This window comes from Chrysemys picta, chromosome 6 (assembly GCF_011386835.1).
Source record: "Chrysemys picta bellii isolate R12L10 chromosome 6, ASM1138683v2, whole genome shotgun sequence".
Lineage (NCBI taxonomy): Eukaryota > Metazoa > Chordata > Testudines > Emydidae > Chrysemys > Chrysemys picta.
Window position 1 is genome coordinate 130348236 of NC_088796.1, and position 27427 is coordinate 130375662.

The 27427-nt window shown below is 50.5% G+C and overlaps 1 protein-coding gene across 2 annotated transcripts in view; it reads left to right on the forward strand.

The window, feature by feature from the left end:
* The first annotated feature begins 2232 nt into the window (after positions 1-2232).
* The window catches only part of TAL2 (TAL bHLH transcription factor 2), a 44730-nt gene continuing 19535 nt past the window's right edge, over positions 2233-27427 (forward strand). The window contains exons 1-2 of one of the 2 annotated variants that reach the window (XM_065549855.1): positions 2233-2932; positions 13909-14040. The gene's annotated coding sequence lies outside the window, so the exon portion shown is untranslated. Of the gene's footprint in view, positions 2933-13503; positions 13634-13908; positions 14041-27427 lie in introns of those variants that run through there. The other variant, XM_065549854.1, reaches the window with a different exon arrangement.

The following is a 27427-nucleotide window of genomic DNA, read 5'->3' on the forward strand; positions in this document are numbered from 1 at the left end:
GTCTCAGCCCAGGTGTCTCTCTGCCCTTCCCCCCAGTCGCCCCCGGGCGAGGTGGGAGCGCCCCACGTTGCGTTCCAGCCCCACATTCGCACCCACAAGTGCTGGTGGGTTCCAATCCCAGCTGAACACGCCCACCCGGCCCTAGTGCGGAGCAGAAGGGCCCAGCGCTGCCCCACTATTTCTAAATAGTCCCGAACCACTTCTTTCTCCACAGAGGGTTGGTCACCTTCTCCCCATGCTGTACTGCCCAGTGCAGCAATCTGGGAGCTGACCTTGTGCGTGAAGACAGAGGCAAAAAAATCATTGAGTACATTAGCTTTTTCCACATCCTCGGTCACTAAGTTGCCTCCCTTATTCAGTAAGGGGCCCACACTTTCCTTGATTTTTTTCTTGTTGCCAACATACCTGAAGAAACCCTTCTTGTTACTCTTAACATCTCTTGCTAACTGCAACTCCAAGTGGGATTTGGCCTTCCTGATTTCACTCCTGCAAGCCTGAGCAATATTTTTATACTCCTCCCTGGTCATTTGTCCAATCTTCCACTTCTTGTAAGCTTCTTTTTTGCGTTTAAGATCAGCAAGGATTTCACTGTTTAGCCAAGCTGGTCGCCTGCCATATTTACTATTCTTTCTACACATCGGGATGGTTTGTTCCTGCAACCTCAATAGGATTCTTTAAAATACAGCCAGCTCTCCTGGACCCCTTTGCCCTTCATGTTATTCTCCCAGGGGATCCTGCCCATCTGTTCCCTGAGGGAGTCAAAGTCTGCTTTTCTGAAGTCCAGGGTCCGTATTCTGCTGCTCTCCTTTCTTCCTTTGGTCAGGATCCTGAACTCGACCATCTCATGGTCACTGCCTCCCAGGTTCCCATCCACTTTTGCTTTCCCTACTAGTTCTTCCCTGTTTGTGAGCAGCAGGTCAAGAAAAGCTTTGCCCCTAGTTGGTTCCTCCAGCACTTGCACCAGGAAATTGTCCCCTACACTTTCCAAAAATTTCCTGGATTGCCTGTGCACCGCTGTATTGCTCTCCCAGCAGATATCAGGGTGATTAAAGTCTCCCATGAGAACCAGGGCCTGCGATCTAGCAACTTCTGCTAGTTGCCAGAAGAAAGCCTCATCCACCTCATCCCCCTGGTCTGGTGGTCTATAGCAGACTCCAACCACGACATCACCCTTGTTGCTCCCACTTCTCAACTTTATCCAGAGACTCTCAGGTTTTTCTGCAGTTTCATACCGGAGCTCTGAGCAGTCATACTCCTCTCTTACATACAACGCAACTCCCCCACCTTTTCTGCCCTGCCTGTCCTTCCTGAACAGTTTATATCCATCCATGACAGTACTCCAGTCATGTGAGTTATCCCACCAAGTCTCTGTTATTCCAATCACATCATAGTTCCCTGACTGTGCCAGGACTTCCAGTTCTCCCTGCTTGTTTCCCAGGCTTCTTGCATTTGTGTATAGGCACTTAAGATAACTCCTCGATCGTCCCTCTTTCTCAGCATGAGACAGGAGTCCTCCCCTCTTGCGCTCTCCTGCTTGTGCTTCCTCCCAGGATCCCATTTCCCCACTTACCTCAGGGCTTTGGTCTCCTTCCCCCGGTGAACCTAGTTTAAAGCCCTCCTCACTAGGTTAGCCAGCCTGCTGGCGAAGATGCTCTTCCCTCTCTTCGTTAGGTGGAGCCTAAACAGAGCCTTAAACAGAGCCTTAAACAGAGCCGAAGTCTGAGTCCGGGGAGGAGCAGAGGGGCCGTGGGAGAGGAAGTGCCCGTCCGGTATTTTTCCCGGACATGTTCGGCTTTTTGGCAATTCCCCCCGGACGGGGGTTTGATTGCGGAAAAACCGGACGTATCGGTAACCCTACGTGACTGGTGCTCGGGGCCGGGGGCGCAGCTCCAGCCCCAGGGGGACGCAAATCCAGACAGTGCCGGCTCCCCGCAACGCGCTGGCATCCACAACCCCCGGGGGCGCCCCCCAGCCCTGCGATGGCTGCCGAGCGGTGCCCAGAGACACCCCCGACCCAAAGGACAGGGGCTCGCGCTCCCCCTCCCCCGACGGCTTGCTGCCTCACGGGGCAGGTTGGTCGCGTCGCAGGGGCCGCTGGGAGTTGTAGTTCCCGGCTCTCCCTGGAGCGTGAGGCCCGGCCGGACTACAGCCCGCAGCATGCCCTGGGCAGGAGCCGAGTGTCGCACCGAGATGATGTCACAGCGGGCGACCCACACACACAGATTCGGAGACCCTAGCCTCCCTATTTCCCCGGACATGTCCGGCTTTTTGGCAATTCCCCCCGGATGGGGATTTGGGGACCAAAAAACCGGACATGTCCGGGGAAATCCGGACGTATGATAACCCTATTAGACGGCCTTAATTGATTCTAGCAGCTTCTTGATTGGCTGCAGGTGTTCTAATCAGCCTGTCTGCCTTAATTGTTTCCAGAAAGTTCCTGATTGTTCTAGAACCTTCCCTGTTACCTTACCCAGGGAAAAGGGACCTCCTTAACGTGGGGCTAATAGATCTCTTCCTTCGATCACTCTCCTGCTGCCCTCTGGCCGGAGGGAGGGGGCTGCTCTTCCTGCTACTAGGCCCTGGGCTCTCCCTACAACTGCTGCTGCTGCTCCAGCTACTCCCCTGGCTGGGCCAGACCCCCCCTCCCCTTCTCTGCTACCTGCTTGCTGGCTGCTAGACCCCCCCCCATCCCTTGGTTGCTGCTGCTCCAGCTACAGCCCCTTGGGGGGGGGCTGCTGGCCCATTCCCCAGAGGGGAGGGAGGGACCCCAGCCATTGCTCCTGCTGCTGTGGACACCACTTCCACCTGAGAGGGGTCCTTCCTGCTGTGTTTGCTGCTGGGAGCTGCTGAAGCCCCGAGGAGGAGAAGGAGAAGAAGAGACCATCTGCCAGTGGGGGAGTGCGTAGGAATGCTACAGACCACCGTGGAGGGGGTAACTTTTGAACTGTGCTCTTGTGGTGGGGGTCTAGACTGTGTTTGTGGGACACAGGGGGTGTGGCGTGGAGCCTCCCCCCCGTTCCATCTGTCTCCCCCCCCGAGCCCCTCCCACCATCATCGCTGCCCCCTCCACCACCCCCACTGGCTACTCACCATCTGCCTTGGGCTCCTACCTCTGGGACTCAGCTGCTCCCCTAGGCTTGCCACGCCCTGTTGCCACCATTGGGCCTGATACAGCAGCCAGCCTAGACTTTCCTTTTTGTTACAAGTGCACGTGCCCTCCCCTTTTTGGACTGACCTGCTCCCCCCTGCAGCGAGCCCCCAGCTTTGCCCCTGCTGCCAGGGCCGGCTTTAGCAAGAGCGGGGCCCGATTCCTGGGGGTGGGGCTTGCTGCAAGCCCCGCCCCCAGGAATCGCGCCACGGGGGGAGACCCGAGCTGCGCCGTGGGGGGGGACGGGGAGACCCGAGCCGCGCCGCAGGGACCGGGCCGGAGCCGACCCGAGCCGCGGGGGGCCGGGCTGGAGCCAAGCCGGGCCAGCGCCGCTGGGGCCTGCGGGAACGGGCCGCGCCTCCCCGGAGCCCTTCTCGTGCCCCCACCACCCCAGCTTACCTTGTGCTGCCGGCCCGCCCCTGCTTCTTTTCGGACTTCCCGCGGGAAGGGGGCGGAGCGTTCAGGGAAGGGGAGGAGGGGGAAGTGAGCTGGGGGCGGGATGGATAGCTGCAGCGCGGGGCCCTCTTGGCGCGGGGCCCAATTCAGCCGAATCGGCTGAATCGGCCTAAAGCCGGCCCTGCCTGCTGCCTACCCATTTGCCCCTTGCTGCCTTTTGCCCCTCCCCCTTGCCCCAGCCCCTCGCTAGCTCCAGTTTGTTTGCCTGCCACACCCTTTCCCTGTGCAGCCTTTCTCTGTTTGACCCACCCCAGCCTCTGAAGCTAGCCCCGTGGTTCCTCTGCCCCACTCCCAGCCTGGTTGTTCCCTTCTCCCTGCGGTCCCCTTGCCCTGATTAGCCCCTCCCCTCATGCGCCCATGTCCCCTCCTATGCGCTTGTGCCCCTCCCCGTTTTAGTTTGAACCTGTCTCACTGCACCCCCCACTGCTGTTATATCCCCCCTTCCTTGGTGCGACTAGAGGAGCTGGAAACCCTCCCCGAGTCGGTGACTGACCCCTAACCCTTGATAGCCCCTCCCCATCCAGCCTATCCCCTTTTTCAGCACCCTCCTTTCCTGCCTGCAGCCAAAGGGGAGGAGTGGTTGACCTGCCTCCCGGTACCCGCCTCGCCCCATGTGGAGACCTACGTGCGGGCGTTGGCGAGGGTGGTGGGGCCCACGGCCATTGTGGCGGCCTCCGAGATGTACGGAAAGGTCGGCTTCTTCCTAACATTGGAGGCCGCCACCCAGGAGGCGGTGGAGAAAGGCCTGGCGGTGGGGGGCGTATTCGTCCCCCTGGAGCCGCTAGAAGACCTGGGCACCCAACTGGTCCTGACCTCTGTCCCTACCTTCCTTCCTAATGCCGCCCTGTTACCCGCCCTCTCTACCCTGGGTAGGCCGATCTCTGTGGTCAGCCCTCTCCCATTGGGCTGCAAAGACCCCGCCCTCCGTCATGTCCTCTTGTTCCGCCGGCAGGTACAGTTACAACTGCCGCTGGCGGCGCGTGATGGTGAGGCACTCGAGGGGTCCTTCTTGGTCCCCTACCAAGGGGCCCGTTACCGGGTGCATTATTCAACGGGGGAGGCCCGATGCTACTTCTGCCGGGCGATGGGGCACGTCCGGAGGGACTGCCCCTTGGCCCAGCACAGAGAGGCATCCGGGATCCCCGAGCCCCGGCAGGGCGCCGGCCCCATCATCGCCGGCGTCCCTGGCTGCCCGGCACTCGAAGCCGCCCCTCCTAATTTTCGACCCACCAATGCTCCCGCTCGGGGCCAAGGGGTATCTCCCCCAGTGCGCCCAGACGATCTGGCGGGGTCTGTGGAGGAGGCTGAGGTAGGGATACCGCCGGGCATAACAGAGAGCCCGCCCCCAAGGGATTCTTCCCTCCTACATGCTGCCTCACCTTTACCTCCCCGAGTCCCTGAGCCATCACCCTTGCTCCCTGACCCGACCCCTGTTAGCCAGCCCCCAGATGATGCCATGGAGGGCTGGTCCTTAGCACGGGGGAAGCGGGGCAAGCGGAAGGCTCGATCTCCGCTCCTCCCATCTGATGCGGAAGCCCCCCCGGAAGACCAGGAAAGAGGGCACTGCTGCCAAGCCTTCCGCTTTGCCCTCGGGTAGATTTTGTCCACCATTGCCGGCTGGGGACGTCGTGGCAGCACTGGAAGGTAAAATTGCCCCTCCTCCGGAGTCCCTTCCTATGGAAGCCCCTGATGGGCTTCCGCATCTATTTGTCACGCTTCCATCTTTCATGGGCCCACTCCTCCAGCGTCCAGCCAGCCCCTTTTTCAGATCACCATCTAGCCACCGTGACAGCCTCTCTCTGCGCGGAGAGGCTGGGGCCGGCCTATTGGCACTTTAATAATAGCTTGTTGGAGGACGTGGGCTTCGTGGAGTCCTTCCGAGAGTTCTGGCTGGCCTGGCGAGGGCAGCGGCGTGCCTTTCCCTCGGCGCGGCGGTGGTGGGACCTGGAGAAGGTGCACGCTCGGCTCTTCTGCCGTGACTACACAGGGATGTGGTGATAGGGCAGTTGGAACGGGAGGTCTTAGAGCTGGAGAGGCGTCTGGCCACCAGCCCCGGTGATCCATCCCTCTGCGGAGTGTGCCGGGAGAAGCGGGAGGAGCTCCGGACCCTCGAGGACCATTGGGCCCGAGGTGCCTTTGTTCGATCCCGCATCCGCCTCCTTTGGGAGATGGATCGTGGCTCCCGCTTCTTCTACACCTGGAGAAAAAGAGGGGGGGTCAAGAAGCACGTCATCTGCCTTCTAGCAGAGGACGGCACCCCCGTCGCGGATCCGGTGGAGATGTGCGGGAGGGCCAGGGCCTTCTATGCACACCTTTTCTCCCCGGATCCGACCGATCCTAATGCTTGCAGAATGCTCTGGGATGAACTCCCGATGGTTAGCGCGGGTGACCGAGACCGGCTGGAGCTGCATCTCACTCTGGCCGAGTTCTCGGAAGCCCTCCGCCGCATGCTCACCAATAAATCTCCGGGCATGGACGGGCTGACTGTGGAGTTCTACCGCGTGTTTTGGGACGTCCTCGGCCCGGACCTTGTCACCGTCTGGGCCGAGTCATTGCAGGGCAGGGTCCTCCCTCTTTTTGCCGAAGAAGGGGGACCTCCGCGATTTACGGAATTGGCGTCCCATCTCGCTCCTCAGCATGGACTATAAAGCCATAGCGAAGGCCATCTCGCTGCGGCTAGGGTCCATGCTGGCGGACGTGATCCACCCAGACCGGACCTACACCGTCCCGGGCCGCAACATCTTCGACAACTTGTATCTGGTCCGGGACCTCTTGGAACTCGGGTGTAGGGATGGTCTGTCGTTCGCCCTCCTGTCCCTGGATCAGGAGAAGGCGTTCGACAGGGTGGACCACGGGTATCTCCTGGGCACTCTGCGAGCGTTTGGCTTCGGGCCCCAGTTTGTGGGTTTTCTCCAGGTGCTGTACGCCTCCGCAGAGTGTTTGGTCAGGCTCAACCGGACCCTGACCGAACCGGTCAGCTTCAGGCGAGGAGTACGTCAAGGGTGCCCCCTCTTGGGCCAGCTGTATGCTCTGGCGATCAAGCCCTTCCTCTGTCTCCTCCTTAGGAAGTTGACGGGGTTGGTGCTGTGGGAGCCAGAGCTGCAGCTGGTCCTATCGGCGTACGCCGACGATGTGCTCCTCGTGGTCCAGGACCCGGGCGACTTAGCGCGGGTGGAGGCTTGCCAGGCCATCTACTCAGAAGCCTCCTCCGCCCAGGTCAACTGGGTCAAGAGCTCTGGCCTGGTGGTAGGGGACGGGTGGCAGGCGAGCTCCCCCCCACCCGCGCTTCAGGCCATCTGGTGGAGCACAGGTCCACTGCTCTATCTCAGCGTTTACCTTTCTGCCACGCATCCGTCTCTGCCGGAGAACTGGCACGGCTTAGAGGGCAGTGGCGGTGCGGCTCCCAAAATGGACAGGACTACTCTGGTGCCTCTCCCTCCGAGGGATGGCACTGGTGCTCAATCAACTAGTCCTGTCCATGCTCTGGTACCGGCTCAACATCCTGGTCCCGGCCCCGAGTTTCCTGGCCAACCTCCGGACGGCGATTCTGGAGTTCTTTTGGCCATGAATGCACTGGGTCTCTGCAGGGGTCCTCCACCTGCCCCTGGAGAAGGGGGGGCAGGGCCTGAAGTGCCTACACACTCAGGTCCATGTCTTCCGCCTCCAGGCCCTGCAGAGGCTCCTGTATGGTGCAGGTAGTCTGGCGTGGAGAGTACTGGCGCACACCTTCCTACGCCGCTTCCGAGGGCTCCGATACAACCGGCAGCTCCTTTATCTCTATCCGAGAGGTCTTCCGCAAGACCTCTCCGGGCTGCCGGTCTTCTACCAAGACCTCCTCCACACCTGGAAGCTATTTTCAATGACCAGGTCCGTGGCGGCCACCGTGGGGGCTGATCTCCTTGTGGAGCCCCTGCTACACAACCCCCAGCTGCATGTGCAAGTGGCGGAGTCCCCCGCGGTGCGCCAGAGGTTGGTCCTGGCTGAAGTCACCAGAGTCGGAGACCTCCTAGACTACGACCAGGGAGACTGGCTGGATCCCCTGACACTCGCTCGGTGCATGGGGCTCTCCAGACCTCGCACTCCCCAGCGTGTACTTCAGGAGGTGAAGGCCGCTTTACCGCCCGCTGCTTGGGTCTACCTCGACCGGGTCCTGCGAGAGGGCACGCCCCACCCACCCTCCACCCCAGGCCCTGTGGCCCTTTTCATCAGGCCCCTGCCCCATGGACCCAACCAGCCCCCCCACCCCGCCCTTTCACTGTGAGCCGGCTGCATGATCTGCAGCCGGTTCTGTTCCAGACTGCACCAAAGAAACATCTGTACACGCTCGTGCTCCACACCCTTCACTTCCTCACCCTCGCGTCCCGCCCTGACACAAAGTGGCGGGACCTCCTGCCACCTCTCGAGGGTGAGAAGCCCCAGTGGGCCAGCCTATACTCCACCTTGGTTCCAAGGCCCGCCGGGGATATCAGTTGGCGGCTCCTTCCCAAACACCTGCCCCTTTTGCGGCATGAAGGAAACCCTGGCGCACATTTATCTAGAGTGCGCCAGGTTGCAGCCCCTATTCCAGCTCCTCTTAGATATATTATTACGTTTTTGGTTGCACTTTTCCCTCACCTGTTCATCTATGCACTCCCCATCCATGGCCCCACAAAGTCGCAGGATCTCCTTATCAACCTCCTCTTAGCCCTGGCCAAACTGGCCATCTACAAAACCAGGGAGAGGAGGTTGGCCGACGGGATTCCTGCGACTGTGGGGCCTATTTCCGCTCCTCCGTACGTTCACGTATCTGGGCAGAGTTCCTCTGGGCGGCGTCCGCTGGCTCTCTTGATGCCTTTGAGGAGCAGTGGGTGCTGTCCGGGGTTCTCTGCTCGGCGTCTCCATCAGGTTCCCTTTGTTTAGTCCTATGACCTCACTCCCGTTCCTGTTTTTTTTTTTTCATTAGTTGTGCCCCGTATTTATTTGGTATCACAGACCTGTGGATCCTTCCCTTAGGCTGGGGGGAGGTCCTTTCTCAGTGGGCGGGCTTCCCTCGCCCACTTCCTGGATACCAACAGGATCACTTTCCTGTAGCCATCTGGCCTGACCCTGTCACAGCACCTACATTTTGCTTACACAGTAAGTGCAGTTTCCCCTTTTTGCTGATCTCGTGAGTACTTAGCTTCTTGTGTTAGAAAATTAATCCCTAAATATTAAATCAGGATTTAAAATGGAAGAAATGAAAACCAAGAGCAGCAAGCAACAATATCAGATCTTTTTGAAACGTGTTTAGAAGGTACAGGAGTAAAAATTAACCGCAGATTTCTGGGCTGCAGGTGCTGCACTGGGAGAGAACCACAGACCACTGGGGTCCAGGCATTGGACTAAAAAAGAATTTTTCCACTCCCAAAACCGTACGTGGTGCTCGCTGGTCAGGGTTTGCTGTTAACTATACTGATCTCATTCTATTGCGATCTTAGGCTGGTCATTTTGATTTCAGTAGATCCACCGCAAGGTTAGTCTCCATCTCAGTTATGGAGAGATCTGAAGGGAGCCTGATAACTCTGAATCTATGACATTAGGAGTATATGGAGTAGAAGGAATGCCTTCTAGGTACTCCAGTGAAATTGCATCAGAGCAAAGCGCACATTCACAAGCTAACACTAAGTGCATAGCTGATGAATTTTGGTCCTGAAGTCAATGGGAATCTTCCATTGTCTTCAGTGGACTTAGAACTGTTTGATACTGGCTGGAATGTTGTCTGAAGCTGTCCTTTCAGTGCCCAACTCTCTTCCCTTCTCCCTGGCTCAGCCATTAGCATTGCTGTTTCTACAAAATAAACCGAACAGCCCCCTTTCCCACAAATAAGCTAATTAATGCTGATTTTGACTTTTTAACCAGTCACCTCCAGTCAGGAAAATCAAGACTCTTGAGGGTAGCTATAGTGCCATAGAATTGCTGTTTGACTTTCGTAGCCTCTCATCTTGAACTGACATTACACCCCACTTATCACTCTGTGTGGCAGGAGCCATCGCTCAGCCTCTGGCATGGCATGGCAGCGTCTTTGGATGAAAAGTCTGCGTGTTTACTCTTCGGGCTGTTAGAATCATCCCCCATTGTCAGCATTCAGGCTTGGTCGCCCTTAGCTGCACTGAAAGAGGGAGTACTGAGCAAACACCGCATGGGTGAGCTGATTAAAAAGGTGCCAGCCGCTAGAGACAAGAGCTAGCCCGGAATGGTTATTTCGGGAAGCCATTATGTGCGTGTGGGTCTCAGCTTGGCTCCATGACTGATCAGACATATGGTGCCTGATCTCCTGGGGAATCTGTTTTTCTTTATTTGTAAACATGGGTGCCTTGACAAGTATTTTTCTACATCCTTGTCAGCCTTAGCCATAGAGAAAACAGGCAGAAAGCCTAAGGGCTTGTCTACACACCATAATTGTACTCCTTCAACTAAACCGGTATAGTTGAAGTGGTACAATGTCCCTAGCTGAATGCAGGTATACTGGTATAGCTGTTTCCATATGGGAAGGGAATAAGCTATGCCAATATAAAACACCTTTATGCCGGTATAACTGCATCTGCACTCAGCGTTGTATCAATGTGACTATACTGGTAAAAAAAACCACTCTTACCAGAGTAGTTTAGACCTGTCCAAATCTGTGTATTAGACCAGAGCTAAAAGTAAGAACAAAGTTTCAAGTCGGGGTTTTTTGGTACATCCATTCTTCTACCTATAGTCACATGAGCCTATTGATTGTGCAGCCACGGACTCCACCCTTGGCCACAGAACTGTGCTCAAGAATCTGAGGCTATGCAAAAACCATTCAAAACAACTGAATAATTTAGCTCTCAGAACTATGCGTCAAAAGAAAATCTACAGTTGTGTGATTTATAATCCCAGGGAAGGACAGAGAGGAGGATTCCCAGTTGGCCGGGAATCTGATCTCTGTTTTATTCCTGACTGTATGTTTTATTCCTATGTCAGTGGTTCATAAGGTGATCTCAGTCAAGTCACACAACCTGCCGGGCCTCAGTTTACGACCGACTTGTAGAATAGGACTGTCCTGCCTTGTGTGTGTATTGGAAGGCTTCATTCGCGGTTTGTAAAGAGCTTTGGGATACTCTGATGGAAGAGAAAAATCCTCCTATTTGCAGAACACAGTGACAGTATTAGGTACCAAAGTTTGACTAACATGAAAACATCAGGGGAAGCTGTGAAGTGGAGAGAGAAAATGTACTACTTGTACTTTCTGGTCCGTTAGGATCTTCCCGAAGTAAAATTCACTAGTCTTATGACAAGGGTGAGCATAGCAATGATGGCTGAAGTTACTCAGTCCGTAGGTGACTTTGAATAGATCTGGTTAGAAAAATTTAGAATAGTTTGAAATTTTGATGACAAATGATGGCATCCATGTAATAAAAACCTGTCTGCTAGAATCTGGACAGAGATCAGAGCTCATGATTTACAATCAGAGGTGTGCCCACAGTTGACTTAGAAGAGAAAGGTCGTCTTCCGTAAGTGGGCAATGTTCTGGATGATGTCCTATGTTTTCAGTGTTACACACACACATACACACACACACACACACACACACACACCTGTTTATCGCCTAGAAACCCCATTACTCTGCTGCAGGCTGTGGTTATCCTCCTCCACCCGAAAGGAAATGTTCTGGAAATAGCTTTAATAACACAGGAGGCTGGGAGACAAGCTCATGCCTGGTATCACTTCTCTGAAGTCCTGTCATAAATTTGTGCTTGTGTACTTAGCAGACCTATGACTGTGTCCTGAGCCAGCAGTGAGAGAGAGTAGACTGGCCTCTATTCTCTTTATACATTCATTTCCTTCAGGCAACGTATTGAGCCATAGTTGACAGGTAGCTGCCGTTATTACAATTGTTTCTTATTAGTTTATCCAACTGGGCACTTGGAAACTCCCCTAACTCAGGAACAGATTTGGCCACCCTTATGTTGAGCTGAGAGGCTCTCAACGCTACTCTGACCACACGGCCTCCAGGACAAGTCAGTTTGTCATTTCACTTCTCCGCTTGGAAAAGAACAATGGGGAGGAACGGGACAAGGGACGAATGTTTTTCTCTGGGTGCGATTGCTGCCGCCTCAGGATCAGGGCGCTGCCCCATTACAGTTGGCTGAAGTCAGGATATTCCACTGAATGCTGCGTCGACGGGACTGGTCCAAAGACGATTGAAAGCTTGGGGAGGGAGGGGGTCAGTGGCGGATTAGCCATTGGGACTACGGGGCCCATGCCCAGGGGCCCTAAGCTGGCGGGGGCAGTGCTGGGTGGGCGGGACGGTGCAGCGGTGGGGGAAGCACCCCACATCCCCAACCCTGCTCCCCGGCGGCCAGATGGGGGAAACCCCCAGGCCCCTGACCCTGCTCCCCGGCGGCTGGGCAGGGGAAACCCCCATGACTCCAGACCCTGCTCCCCAGCAGCAGCCGGGAGGCGGTGGGGGAAGCCCCAGTGCCCCCAGACCCTGTCCCCGGCAGCAGTTGGGGGGTGGCAGGGGAAGCCCCCAGCACCCCCCAACCCCAGCAGAAGCCAGAGAACAGCAGGGAAGCCTACAGCACCCCCCCCATTCTTGTCAGAAGCCAGGGAGCAGCTGGGAAGCCCCCAGCACCCCCCCATCCTGTCCCTGGCAGAAGCTGGGGGACAGCAGGGGAAGCCCCACCACTGGGACCCCTGCTGCTGCCCCAGGACTGGAGGAGGTCTTGCTTCCTGCTGTGGCCTCAGGGATGGGGTGGGGGACAGAGCTTCTCCGGTCTTGGGGCCACAGTGCGGGGACAGAATGGGGAGGACCGTGAGTGGAACAGGGGTGGGGCCCAGGGGAAGGGGCAGAAAGGGGTGGGAGAGCCCCCAATTTGCTCTGGCCCAGGGCCCCAGGAAACCTTAATCCACCTCTGGGGGGCGGGGTCGTCTTACTATTGATATCAGTGGGGTTTGTGATTCGGAGGGGGATGGGGAGCAGCCAGTGCACATGCTGGTTAAAGAACGCTGCACGACACTGGAATGGGATAGAAGGAAAGAGCAACAAAGGATACAGGAGCCAGGCAGCCCTCTCGTATTCCTGCCTGGGAGGTGTATGTGTGTGGGGGGGTAAAGCTCTGAGATGGGGGTTCCTTTAAAAGGTTTCCAAAGTTGGGGGAGGGAGGCTATAGCAAACCCCCTGGCTGTTTCCCTAAGCAGGAGTCACAACAGAGCCTCTTGCAAACACCTGCCTGGCTTTGTGTGAGGAGGGGAGGGAAGGGCTGCAAGGGGCTCAGAAATCCCCAGGCTCTGTATGTCAGAGATGGGGTTTACTTTTTGGAGGGGGAGCGGTAAAACGAGAGAGAGAAACAGCCCCTGTGGGCCAGATCTCAGCTGGTGCAAACTGGTGCCGTGCTGGTGACTTCATGGTGCCTTACACCAGCTGTGTTTTGAAACCAGAACAACATGTTTCTACCCTTGCAGATCATTCGAATCCCAGCAATAATTCAAACAATGAGAGCGTGAAAAAAAGAGAGACTGGGTGATTCCAGGATATTCTTCCCTGGGCACCAGGCTCCCAATCCCTGGATAGTTGGGACACAAGCAGGGGGCTTTATTTATAGAAAAATTGGTGGGGGTGGGCATGCTTGGGGAGTGGGAAATGAGTTACCGTGATAAGCCCTCTGACTGTATTTTATTTTACTGAGGTTCTTAACAAATAATCTTTCTGCAATGAGAATCGTCCTTATCAGGCTAATGCAGATTGTCTGAAATCCTTATCTCCACGGGCCAGTTAGCTGGAGTGATCCCCTTTTCACAATGAATAGGGAATGGAGAGCCAAGCACAAGCCCTCCCCTCCTGCCTTCCAATCAGTGCCATTTACTGGCGATGAACCAAACGTCTCTGATTTCCAACCTCATAAATAACATAAGGGCTTCAGAACTGAACTGTCCTCGATTGCTGAGCGGCTGTTCAGCAGTGCAAACAAATGGAGCGGGAGAGAAGGGAGGGTGCTCTCTACGGGGTGTCCTTTTCCATAAAAGAAACAAGCAACACATCAGGTTAGTTACAGGAACAACATCCGTTTCCCCAAACCAGCTTGCTACACCACACCCCACCATTCTAGTCACTTGTGTCTATCAGAGACTGTCCGCAGTGGCCCTGAGGTTGAATGTGTTTCCTTGGCATGGCAATTGCTCCACAGCTCTGCTGGGTGCTGGAGCGAGCAGCCCCAGTTGTTTGCAAGACTGGGGGGGGGTTGAGATTTATGGTGAGAAATGTACCTGCTGCTCAAGTGAAGCTTTTCTTTCCTTTCTCGCCCATTTTGTCTTTCCAGGGCGGTCGACTTTGTGTACCTGGGGAATGGATGGCAGTTAAAGGGATCTGAAAGCTCCCCGGGGCACAAAGGCGTGGAGAAAGAGTGATGGTGATCGAGAGGAAGTTTTACTGACCCACTGCAAAGTTCAGGGTAACATCCGAAAGGGGCTGCCTGCAGGAATATGGGATGGAGACAATAGATGCTGCTGTTGTGTGTCCATTTAGCAGCGTGATTGTTCTCAGTGAAAATGTTCTTTGTCCCAGGGACATCATGAGAAGCCAGACACTTAGGGCTTCTAGCTCCTCATTCTAGGAGCAGCAGTGTGGTCAAGTGGGGCGGGACCTGGCATGGGACTCAGAATGTCTGGGTTCTATTCCTGGCTCTTTCATTTACCTTATGTATGACCGTGGCAAGTCACTTCACCTCTCAATGCCTCTGTTTCTGTGTGTTGCCTATTTGGATTTTAAGCTTTTTGGGGGAGGGGTCATTCTTTATGTTTATGTACAGTGCCTTGCACAATGGGGTCTCAAGACACTACTGTAATACAAATAAATAATAATAATAGAATGGTCCCATGAATTCCAGTGGACCTATCCCTCGAGTAAGGTATCACAGTCTGACCTCATTCTGAAGATATCTGGACAAAATCAAAATGGTGAGGGTGATAAGGAGAATTATGTCAATAGCAGAGCTGGGCTTCAGCCACTTCATAGGGATACAGAGCTGAACTCTCCCGAAGTTCAGGAGTGTTTGGATCCAGGGATTTGGTGTAGCTTCTTCTAGAGATCCAGACCAGCTGCTAATTTGGATTTGAATCTGAGTTATACCGAAGTTCAGGGGTGAGTTTTTGTCTTTATGAGCATTTGTCTGATTCCCCTCACTGTGTGGTATTTGGCATCTTACAAGGTGTATTGGAGAGTCATAGATTGTGAGTCCAGAAGAGGGACCATTATGATCCCCTTGTCTGACCCCCTGCACGCCACAGGCCAGAGAATTTCCCCTGGTGACTGTGTGGGACTCGTCAATCAGCATCAGATTGCACCCATGGGGTTCTGCAGCTCAAAGTTAGAGAGCCAGCTGGTGTAAGTGGCCGTAGCTCTGCTGAAGCGGACTTACACCAGAGCGGGATCTGGCCCAGAGAGCATATCTAGAACAAGACACTAACGGCAGTTTACCACCCTTGTTATTTTTCATTTTGCCCTAAAAAAGAAGGAAAGCTCCCTTCCCTGTTATATGAATTGGAGAAAAAATAAAACAGGCAGAACGTCTTCCTTCTGTTGATGCTCTGTCCATTTCACAGATCATTCTGCATCATGATTTATTCACACTTACTACTATTAAAATATTGAGAGTCAGGGAGGAGAAAAAATAAATCCCGCTTAAAATGTGTTTGGGTGACGATTGTGGATGGCCGCTTGCAGCCCAGCCCAAGACAGACAGCAGCGGTGGGTGAATGTGGTCAGGGGGCACCAGTATGTCAGGACCTAGTTGGGGTGTGGCCCTGTAAACAAAGGCCCACAAAGTAGTCCCGGGTGATTATAAAGGGGAATTTTTGGATTGGGTTGGGTTGAATAAAAAAAAAGCCCTTTTCTTCTGGGGAATCCAGCTTCTGTTTGCCAGGATGGTTCATGGTCTCTTGGGGCTGCCAGGGTTGACAAAAGTGTACTCAGAGCAAGGGAAAGATGTCAAGTTCATTTCCCCTTTACCAGCAGCCAGAGCCTTTCTTAATGCTATGGGTTTCTCCTGATTGCTGGGAGAGGCCAGCACACGCTGCCTGATATCTTCTCTGGTTCAGAGAGCAGCCTCTCCAAAGCACCTTTAAACTCTTGTTTAAAAGAACCATCCCTAGCCCTGGAGTCTGCCTCAGTCCCTTAACATCAGCTCCGCAGTGAGGACAGATGCCTGGGATGAAATCCTGGCTCTATTGAGGTCAATAGTAGAACCCCAGTCACTTCAGTGGAGTCAGGAGTTCACCTGTGGTTATCTTCCATTTAGAGCCTAATACAAAGCCCATTGGAGGTCAATGGAAAGACCTCCTATTGAATGCATTGGGCTGTGGCCTAGGCCCTGGGTAAGAAAGATTTAACCGTTTATCTTTCTAATACAGGGGCCCAACACACCAAGCTATACAAATGTTGCCAACGTGTTTTTTAAAAAGTCAGCGACAAGGCAGCCAGATTAATTACAATCTGCCTGGCGTAAAGCTTCAAAGTATATTTGGGGTTTTACCCCTGTGTCCTTTGTCCATTTCTGATTTGGTGGGAAGTTGCTACGCAATATGGCACCATCTCTCTCCTTTCTCCCAGGGTCATGCAGAGTTTTTTCTCCTCTCATTTCAATGAAAATCCTTTGATCGTTCAACATCACTTGCAGGAATCTCTTGTACTGCCTAGCTTTTTGGAATGTTGGAGTAAAAGCAGCTTCTCTCCATGTGTGTCTGTCCTCTGACACGGGTTACCCAGTTCTCTGGATGTACTGTGCTTTGTAGAACTCCCAGTTTCTGCCTCCTTGCTCTGGTCATTGATTCATGCAGTTGTTCAAAGCCTGTCCTAGCTCTCCGTATTCCATTGGCATGAAATACTCTGCTAGAGTGTGATCACTCTGTGCGCTAGATTTAGATATGCTCTTCCCAGTAATTTTTATATCCGTGCTTGTGACGATTTGGGGAATCTGTCTTTGGACACCTCATGAATTCTGGCTAATGTCATGAAGTTATGAAATTGTATCATGGATTGCCTCTGTGTAGATGTGGAATACACCATTTGCGAGGCTGTAGCTCGTCTTTAGACCTTTAATAGTTGCCTGTTCAGGAGGAAGCACCTTGCAACAATGGAAGACATATAAACTCCAGGAAAGACTCATGCAGACAGACAGGAAGCTTTGGGCACAGGCCTCCCCCACCGCCTGCCCCACCCTCCAAAGAACAGATTTAAAAATTGTATTAAAGTGAACGTTTAAAATGAAATATACACAAGTGAAGAGAGAAGGTACGGTACATCTGGGGTCTGGATTGGGTTATGAGGGTTTACAGGTATCGGTTGCAAGGGTGAAGACATACATACATACATACATACATATCACATAACCGGCATAGACCCAGATTGGGGTGCAAGAGTGTCAGTGGATAAGTGGGCTCGGGTACGCCACCCATGGAATGTATAAGGAGTCCAAGTCAGTATCGGTTAGCAAATGAGTACATGGGTGGGGTGCGTCCCTTGGTTCGTCAGGGAAGGAAGTGGGTTATTTCCCTGGTCGGCGATCTCAGTTACTCAGTGTGGTATTGGTGGTGTCCTGTGATGTGTTCCGTATAAATGTCTCTGGAACACCTGATGGTGTCTGACACCATGACCTGTCTCATGAGCCGGGCTTAGCGTCGACCGACTCCGCACGCTCTCAGAACCGGCTCGTCGTGGAGGTCCCACGAGCCCAGGGCTCCCACGATCAGGGCATGTATCTGGACCTCGTAGCCCTGGGCTCTCAGGGTCTCGTCCAGTGGGGTGTACTTAGACTCCTTCCGTGCTCGGGCCTCGTGGAAGGCCGGTGACCTGTTTTCAAAAGGCACCGTGACGTCTACCAAGAGGACCTTCTTTTCTGTGTCTGTTACGACGATGTCTCCCCCGCCCGCCTGCCCCACCCTCCAAAGAATGATATTCAGTGCAAATTATTGTTCCATTAAATTAAGAATATTTTTGTCCTTGTAGCATCCCTGTCTACAGCATCACTCATGGATATAGTGTCATTGTTTTCCTTTTCCCTTCTGTCCTGTGATATTGCTTTAGCATTTATCATCCTGTGCCATGTGTGCTATTCTGTACTGTGTTTATACTGCTTATATCACTTGCACCTTCCAATAGTTCATTAAGTGATGTGACTAATATGTGACACATGTGGTTCATTCTTTTCCTCTTGGGCATTGGCGGGAGATTCTAGGTGCAGTGTAGGGTTTTCATCTTTTTGTTCCCTCTTCAAAGTCAAATTTCTGTTTTGCTGAGAGGCTCACAATCTTCTCTGGGAGCAGTAAGGAGTCCAGGTGGACACTGAAGTAGTGAACAATCGTTAACAACCTGGTGGGTTGTTCAAAGTGTTTCCTTCTACCCACTCGCATTGCCTCAGGCCTTCCTAGATTCCTCTTCACCCCATTGCTGATCTCAGCAAAGCCTGCCTGAATAGCTGTGGCATGGTGCTGTTTCTGAATGAGGTGGCAGTGAGATAGAGTGGGAAGCTTCATCTGCGTGTTGCTGGCATTTTAGTCCATGTTGTTTCATTATTTCCCTTTGTGGCGAGGTGGAACAAGATGCAGGCTGTTCCCAAGGCTGTGCGCCATAGAGCCAGGAGTGAAGGAACTTCACGGCTGCAGAAGCATGTTTACAGTGAGGGGTGGAGTGGATCTGGGACCATATACCGCTGCCCCCACTGATATTCTCCTCTGCCCCTTCTCTGTGGAGTAAGTTGGCATGGCCCCCACCCAAGGGTGCTTTCACTAATTTGATGTACTGATCTTCTGCCACTGGCCAGTTGGGTTCAGGGTTGAGATGGCTATTGCATGGTTTACTCCGCCCTCTTTAGCACTGGCCACTAACAAACTCGGGTAAGACTGATGGACACTAGTTCTTGCACATGCAGGGCACCTCGGTCTGAATTATCTTCTAGGCAGATCTTATTGGCTAATCCAACATTATAAATCATCCAAATGGAAACCAAGGAGGAGCGATGCAAGTTGGCCCTTTTCAGAACCCGATGACCCTTCCCGATAACGCTAACTGGCCCCGCTTTCATTTTAGCTTCTTTAAAACTAATCCAGACAGTTCAATTAAAGGCTATGTACACATGAAGCAGCATGTCTCTAAAATCCCCTTCCTCCCCACCTTGAAGATCCCAGTAGAGAGCTAGCCAGTGCTGCAGGTGCAATCTCTCTGCAGGGTGGTGAGAGCAATGAATAGTAAGGCTTTTAGCTCAAGCACACTGAGGCTGTTTAGCAGCCATTGGATAATCCCCTTTTAATCAGATTATGTAAATTCCTACTTCAACACCCCCAACTCTCGTCCCCCACTCTCCAAGCTGCAAAACGAAATAGCTGCTCTAAAAGGAAAATTTGATCTGCACAGAGGCAGGCAGCTCTGCTAAAAGAGTGGGGACACCCAGTCCATTTAGGGACGGGCTAGCTTTACGGGAGCGGTAGAGTCATGCTTTGTTCCTGTGTGGCAAAGCATTCTTGGCTGGCAAAGCATTAAGAAGGCAGTGAATCAAAGGCCAGGTTTGTGCCCTGTCCGTGTATCAGCACTGTCTGAGGACAGGTCAAGGAGGCAGTTACTTGACATCCCTGTGGCTTTGTCCTTGGCTCAGGGACTCCAGTGAAGCAGGGGATGTTTGACTTTCCATCCCTCCTTTTTTTTAAAGCCTCATTCAAGGTTCAAGCCTCTAGTGGCCATATCTGAAAGGTGCTGCCACTCACAATAAGGTTATGGTTTGAGGACCAATGACCAAACTTTCATTCTTTCAGTTTCAAGATGATTAAGCAAGACAACCAGGGGCCAAATGACCAAAAATGGCCATTTAAAGTACATATGCAAATTCTGTATGCATTGTGTCATCAAAGTCTGTCTGGGCCATGCCATTAGAACTGACATATTTACTCAAAAAACTCATTTGCATGTACCAAAGAGCCAATAGCACCCTACATTCTGGTTTGCACCACAGCGTTAGCCACTCTGTGCATGTATATGGCCTCTTGGCATCGCAAACAGCGTGATTTGCACATTTCAGAATCTGACCTTTTGGAGGCAAGTACCGGAAACTTGGTTCAAGGAGTGTCCCTCCTTTGCGTTCCAAGGAACGAGGGTGTTACATTTCGACGCAGGGGACTGTCCTTTTGAACCATCAGCATGGGAAGCTGAGGCAGATGGGAATGGTCAGGCTTCAGACAGAAAGCGGAAGTTCGTTGTTCTGTGTGTCACCATTTAGAGCTACCCAGAAAGCTGGGCTGACCTGTTCTGTGTAACCTCCTTTGGTTAAAGCCGTTAGTTCTGTTCGTAACAAAGACAGAGGTTGTCTTTCCTATGGCAGATGCAACATGCTACCAGTGAGGTTTTCCAGTAGAGCTAGTTCAGCTACTCAATGTGTATTAGCAGAATTTGTCCTTTCTTTCTGTTACCCTATAAGCGAAGCCTGACGCTGACCCCTTGTTTGTTGTCGGTAACAAAAATATTTGCGTCCCAAGGCTTGTTCGTGAACTATTGAAATTATGCCCTGGAGTATGCGATATTCAGAATTCGCTGGTTGAGTCTGGGTTTTTTTGTTCTCTGCTTGTACAGACAATGCAGTTCTGGTCCCTGACTCGAGCTTGTAGGCATTATCATTGTGATACAAACGATAGTAAAAACTCCTCTCCCAAAATCTGTGCAAACAAAACGTGGCTGCATGCAAGTCTGGGAAGCCTGCTCGTCAGAACAGATTCATATCCGCATTTTGGAGAGCGGAGCATATACTCGCCTGCAGTATTCGAAGTGTTCAGATAGCCTTCCACAGTCATTATAAAAATGCACCAGCCAGGACTTGCCTACCCTTCCCGTAATGGCCAAAAAGAAACGAATGATACATTATTAATGAAACATTCTCTTGTTCAAAACCTGTATTCATTCCATCAATGGGTGAGTAGACTTTTGCAGGGCTGGTTTAAAGTAGACACTAAAATGGCCCTTTGTAGAATAAACTCTAGTGTTCTCACTTAATGGTAGCAGCAGGATAAGCTTTATTTGAGGGCAGCAGTGGTAGGTAAATTAAAACTATAACTGGCCCAGATCCTAAAATGGTGCAAATTGGTGCAGCTTCATTGTAGTCCATGGAGCTACATCAATTTACACCAGCGGAGGATCTGACCCAGATCTATTCTAAACATAGAGGTTTAGAATAACAGCAGCATCTCCCCATCCTCACTGTAACAAGTAGGAAAGTAAGAAAAAAATGTTAATGGTAAATCTTTAGAAATGAAATAAGAAAATTCTGCATTGTGAGTAAGAAAAGCTAGCATCCTCTGGTGTCTGACCGGAAGAGTTAATATTTCATGTATTGTTCTGCAAGGAGATTTTACTGTGTGATCAGAATGAACTGTGTTCTGAGTACAGAAACTGCTTTGGACTTCTTGGAGATGATTTTCATATAGGGGGAGGTCCTTGGTACTAAAGTATGGGTTCTCCTAACCACCCCAGGTTGTAATAATATAAGTGCCTATGTGTTGTCATCCCTCTGTCAAATGGCAGCAGATTCCAGGATCTTGGAAGTCAGTTTCCTATTGGAGGAGAGATCCATGGCACAGTCTGTGTATTTTATTAATGTAATGTTTTTATGTAGGCACATATGCCAGTCCTTGAACAGAGGTGGTCACAAACAGCCCACAGTCAACCCTTCTTTCAGGAATCTCAGCCAAACACCCATGCACAGTTCCCAGGGAGCAGATCTGCACCAAGGATAGACTCTGGTTAAAGGGATTAGTCATAGAGTTTAAGGCCAGAAGACACCACCAGATGATTGACTCTGACCTCCTGCATACCACAGGGGTTAAACTCCACCCAGCTACCCGTGTATTAAATCCAGTAATTTGGATAAGATTGAAGTATTACAACCCTCTGGAGACTAAACTATTGTGTTTACACAGGCAGCAAATAGCAGGGATTCACACGCACCAATGCCTGAGATACAAAGCAAACTCTCTTGCTGTTTGCAACAGCTTTCCTCAAAGAACCCGGTGCTACAAAAACAAGTGACAGGAGAGTATGTCTTCAAAAACTGGACCTTGCTCAAGCACCCAGGAAAAGAACTTGTAAGACTGTGGAGAAATGCCACATGCTGACTCCCACCCCGAACAGTATTCTCAGAGCGCATAGCACTCAAAGCATGTTAAAAAGTTGGGCAAGCATCATTACCCTCGTTTTACAGATGAGAAAAACAGGCACATGAAGGTTAAGTGACTTGCCCATATTCACACAATGGTAGAACTGGAAATAGAATCCAGGTCTCCTAGTACCCAGTCCTCTGTGTTAATGGACCACTCTCACTTCCCTAAGGCAGGTGCTTCTCAGGGTCATAACTGATATGAAAGGTGGCTGCGGAGTTTTACAACAAGCCTTCCATTGTAGGTGATTATTTTTCCCTGTTAAGTTCCTTTTCCTTCAGTCACATTGCACACAAACTTGAGGCTGATGACTGAACTGTGTTCTGTACATTGGCATAAATTGGCTCTGCTGACTCTCGGAGGCAAATGATTCATTGGGGTATATGGGAAGTGGGAGTGGGCTCTCTCTCTCTCTTGGATTGAGGGTGTGGGTTGACCAGTCCTGAAGGAGGAAGCAGGGGGTCGTAGGCTTTCATTAAACTATGTCAACCCAGTGTTAATTTCTTTGCTCAAAAAGCACACCCCAGCGAGGAGTTTATATATGGTGTGGACTGGTTGGGAAGGGCGCTTGCTCACACAAGCTTGGTGAGATAGCCAGCTCCTGACAAAAATGGACGCAAAACTCTTGTTTTAGGAGGTGGTGTTGTTCTGATGCATTTAATTTATTTTCCCTTTATTCTTCCTTGCTTTCAAGAAGTCCTTTCATGTCTAGATACTTCTGTGATAAAGTGTAGATTAGCTTCTTGTTTTTCTTCCCCTTCCCCAAGACTAGTGTAAAAGAAACATCAAGTCCCCAATTTCTTCCCCAGCGAAACGTTTCCATCTAGTCAATCAGTGTTTCAGCATTAAAACGGAAGCACTTGGCTTCTGGAATTAAGTTGAAAGTATGCCTAGAAAGCCAAGTATTGCCCCTCCCCCCTTGGGAGTGTTTTATTACCACTAATAAGACATTCAAAAGGTTACAAACACCTTCAGATGATAGAAGTTTAATATTAGAGTCCAGCTGGTACCGGAACCTCATGGAGCTTTTCTAACTAACTGTATTCAAACTCTACGGATTAACACTTTTAAAAAGAGACAAGGTGGGGGAGGTAATAACTTTTATTGGACCAACTTCTGTTGGTGGAAGAGACAAGCTTTTGAACAGATGTGTATAATTGTTTCTTATTGTTCCCATCTGTAGTATGTGGCTCTGAGTGCATGGCGATAAAACACACACACACACACACACACACACACACACACACACAAATACATACTATTGCTCCTCCATCAGTCACTTTCATGTGCCTTTTTGTCCTCAGATCCAAAGAGGGGGGAAGTAATTTAAGCCGGGGGCCACTTTCTGAAGTCTGTGCTCAGTTTTCACTCAGTCCATAGACAGGCAAACCTCTAATTGGCTTCAAGAGAACCCCATCACTTTCAATGAGAGCTTTCCCTGAGTAAGAAGCGACTCAAGATTTGGCCTAGCAGGAGACACAGACAGACATAGCAATCGTTTTCTCATCTCTAATCCATATGTTATATCTGTGTGTGCTCCCGTACACATGCTTCTGCTCTCACTGAAGTCAACAGGAGTTGTGTCACTGACTGCGGTGGTAGCCGAATGATGCCTTTATGCTACAACGTGAATAGTACACAGTAGAATAAGCCAAGAACAGATTTGCTTTCTTTTAGATGCCTGGTTAGTCCCCTTGGCAGTTTCAGAGCATGTGATTTAAATGCTGACATGGCAAATGGACGCAAGGAACCTAATTCATGTGATGACATCCACACCCAGATGTCACATGTATGGGCTTGCCTTCTTTGAAGTGTCTGTGTCCGTCCTCTTATCTTCCACTCTATGGACCACGTGTACACTTATGCCACTGTATAATGATTAAGAATAAAATACGAGCTATTGTTGCATCTGGATCTATCTGTTGCCCTTAGCAACAGTATCTTAGCATGCTGAACAGCTGACCATAATGTATCTATCAGTGCTTTAGAACAGTAAAAATGATGAACATCTTGCCAGAGCTTTACCTCAAATAATAAGACAAGACCGAACATCACAAGTGGAAACAGGAAAGCTGGTCAAGTGGATAAGGCGTTGGACTGGGGCACAGCCGTTCTGTATTCAGTTCTTGATTCTGCAACAACCTCCTATGTGACCTTAGGGCAAATCTCTCTGTGCTTCAGTTCCCCAGCTGTGAAATGGGATAATCAGTCTTCCTTTCCTCCCACCCTTTGTCTAACTCATCTACTTAGACAATAAGTTTCTCAGGGTAGGGACCATCTCTTATTATGTAGATGTACAGCGCCTAGCACAATTCAGCCCTGAACTCAGTTGGGGCCATTACATGCTACCATAATACAAATAACAGAGTGCCATAGTCAGGATGATTAGTTACAAAAATGTGCTGGGTCCCATTGACACCATTTCATAAGTGAGGGGCACACAATTAACATACTGATTCTGACCATCACGAATGGGAGGAAACATAAAGGTCAGAAACTAGGATAGTTTAAAACGGACAAGGATTGTTCTGAGGATGTTGAGGAAGCACCAAAGGGCCTGTTTTGTTGTTGTTGTTGGTTTTGTTTTTTTTAGTTAAAAAAAAATTCTGCAGATCGCTCGTGACAATTTGAAGAGTTACTGAAATAAGAATTGCCTACTGGATCAAAGGCACATCATAGATTATAACATCAATAACACAGGTCCACTGAGGAAATCCTAGGACGTGAAAGAGGGCACTTTGGGTTTGTAGGAATTATTTTGCTTTCTTTATTAACCATGTGGTTAAATACACAGCGAAGGTGTCCTTTCTGAAAATAGTCAGTCATTCCATGGAAGGGTCTCTAAGACTTTAGAAACATAGAATATCAGGGTTGGAAGGGACCTCAGGAGGTCATCTAGTCCAATCCCCTGCTCAAAGCAGGACCAGTCCCCAGCTAAATCATCCCAGCCAGGGCTTTGTCAAGCCGGGCCTTAAAAACCTCCAAGGAAGGAGATTCCACCACCTCCCTAGGTAACCCATTCCAGTGCTTCACCACCCTTCTAGTGAAATAGTGTTTCCTAATATCCAAACTAAACCTCCCCCACTGCAACTTGAGACCATTACTCCTTGTTCTGTCATCGGCTACTACTGAGAACAGTCTAGATCAGGGGTCGGCAACCTTTCAGAAGTGATGTGCCGAGTCTTCATTTATTCACTCTGATTTAAGGTTTGGCGTGCCAGTAATACATATTAATGTTTTTAGAAGGTCTCTTTCTATAAGTCTATAATATATAACTAAACTATTGTTGTATGTAAAGTAAATTAGGTTTTTAAAATGTTTAAGAAGCTTCATTTAAAATTAAATTAAAATGCAGAGCCCCCCGGACCGGTGGTCAGGACCCGGGCAGTGTGAGTGCCACTGAAAATCAGCTCGTGTGCTGCCTGCGGCATGCATGCCATAGGTTGCCTACCCCTGGTCTAGATCCATCCTCTTTGGAACCCCCTTTCAGGTAGTTGAAAGCAGCTATCAAATCCCCCCTCATTCTTCTCTTCTGCAGACTAAACAATCCAGTCATGTGCTCCAGCCCCTTATCATTTTTGTTGCCCTCTGCTGGACTCTTTCCAATTTTTCCAGATCCTTCTTGTAGTGTGGGGCCCCAAACTGGACACAATACTCCAGATGAGGCCTTACCAATGCCGAATAGAGGGGAATGATCATGTCCCTCGATCTGCTGGCAATGCTCCGACGTTGCAGACTGCTTATCAGTAAGTTATTCGGGGAATTCTGCTCTGCTCCAGTGCCGATACCAGCAACAAGGAGAACTAAATGAAGAAGAAACTGAGCAAGTCCAGTTGGGATGATTAGTGCCAAGTAGAGTGAGTGCAATAGAAAGCTTAATAAAGACAGTGGGCACAGACATTTACACTAACCTTAAAAGCAATCTGGCAGTGTAAAAGTGCTTTCAGTAGGTGTAAAATGTAATGGCCCAGTGCTATCACATTAACCTTTTTTGTGACTCTCCACCTCTTTGCATTAATTAGTGAGAGAGCTACCCACGTTATGCAAATAATCATGGATAATAGTGGGTGAAATTCTGAACCGCATTGAAGTCTAAATCAAGAAGCTATGAATTGTAGAAAATTGATTAGAGAAGCAAAGGGACACAAGGAGAACACGCTCACCAACAGAGTTAAGGACAATAAGGAGGAGTTTTGAAAGTATAACATGAACAACAAGAATCCTGACAATGGTATTGGTCCATCACTAGATGGAAATAGTAGAATTATCAATAATAATGCAGAAAAGGCAGAAGTGTTCAACAAACATTTCTGTTCTATATTTGGGGACAAAACAGAGGATGTAATTATATCATATTATAGTACTTTCTGTTCAACTAGTATCTCAGGAAGATGTTAAAAAGCAGCTTCTAAAGTCTATGTTTAAAACGATGGTCCAGATAACTTGCATCTACTAGTTTTAAAAATGGAGAGGCTTTGGTGTATGGTGTCTTTCAGGATCTGATCAAGGGGGGGAATTTCACTTTTAGTACCATGAGAGACCACGGTTCTGCCACCCATTAGGTACAGTGGGAGAGCCAGTTCCTCAGCTGGGGTAACTCCACGGAAGTCCATGGAGCTCTGCTGATTTCTGCTGGCCGGGGATCTCGCCCAGCGTATTTAACACAGAGAGAAGAGACAGACTGTGGATGGGCACCCGAGGCAAATCCTCCCCTCAGGTAAACGTGACATTGGTGCATAGGGAGGGGGAGACAGGATACTCCTCCCAGGCCAGGGAGCAGCTCCATGGTGGCCACTACAGTCAAGCCCCCAGCCTGGGTGTCTCCTGACTAAATGTTCTTTCCACTGCCCAGCAGGGAGGGGCATGAAAACAGAGACTGCTGGGACTGCCTAGGGAGACGGGAGATACCCCTGTGACATTGCACTCCATATGTTTTATGGAAATACATTATATTCACACTTATAAACATAACTGGGATATGCTTCATGCAAAAGGTCTCTTGTAAGGTATCATTACAAAGCTTATGATCTACTGAGTACGGTCATCCTATTTGTATGTATGTATCATTCTTGTATCTAAAACTAGAAAAATGTAGCATAACTCTGAGGTCCTATTGTAATTATGCAAAGTGTGGGCCATTAATGGTGGTTTAGAATCTTGATCACTCCCATTGACTAGGACAATTGACTGTAGATGGCTCTGTTTACCTGCAAGCCTCCACTGCATACCTGTGGGCCAGTCCTGGAGGAATGGAGGCTTGGGGTCTCACAGGACATGTGAATATGTCACTTGATACTGGAATCCATCTTTAACCTGGTGCTTTTTCATTTAGAAGGAGGGGTGGGAACCCAGAGAGAGACAAAAGATTCCCACCTTGTGCCACAGATATAGAAGGGAGTGGAACAAAACAAAGAGGGCTGCCAGACATGAGAAATCCTCTAGTTACCACCTGAGCTGGAACTAAAAAGGACTATACCAGGGGAAAGGATTGGGCCAGACTAGGAAGGAGTCTAGTCTGTGAAAGAAGCTTATTGAAACATCTCTGAGGGTGAGATTTACCTGTATTCAATTTCTTAATGTATTCGGCTTAGACTTGTGTGTTTTGTTTTATTTTGCTTGGTAACGTACTTTGTTCTGTTTGTTATTACT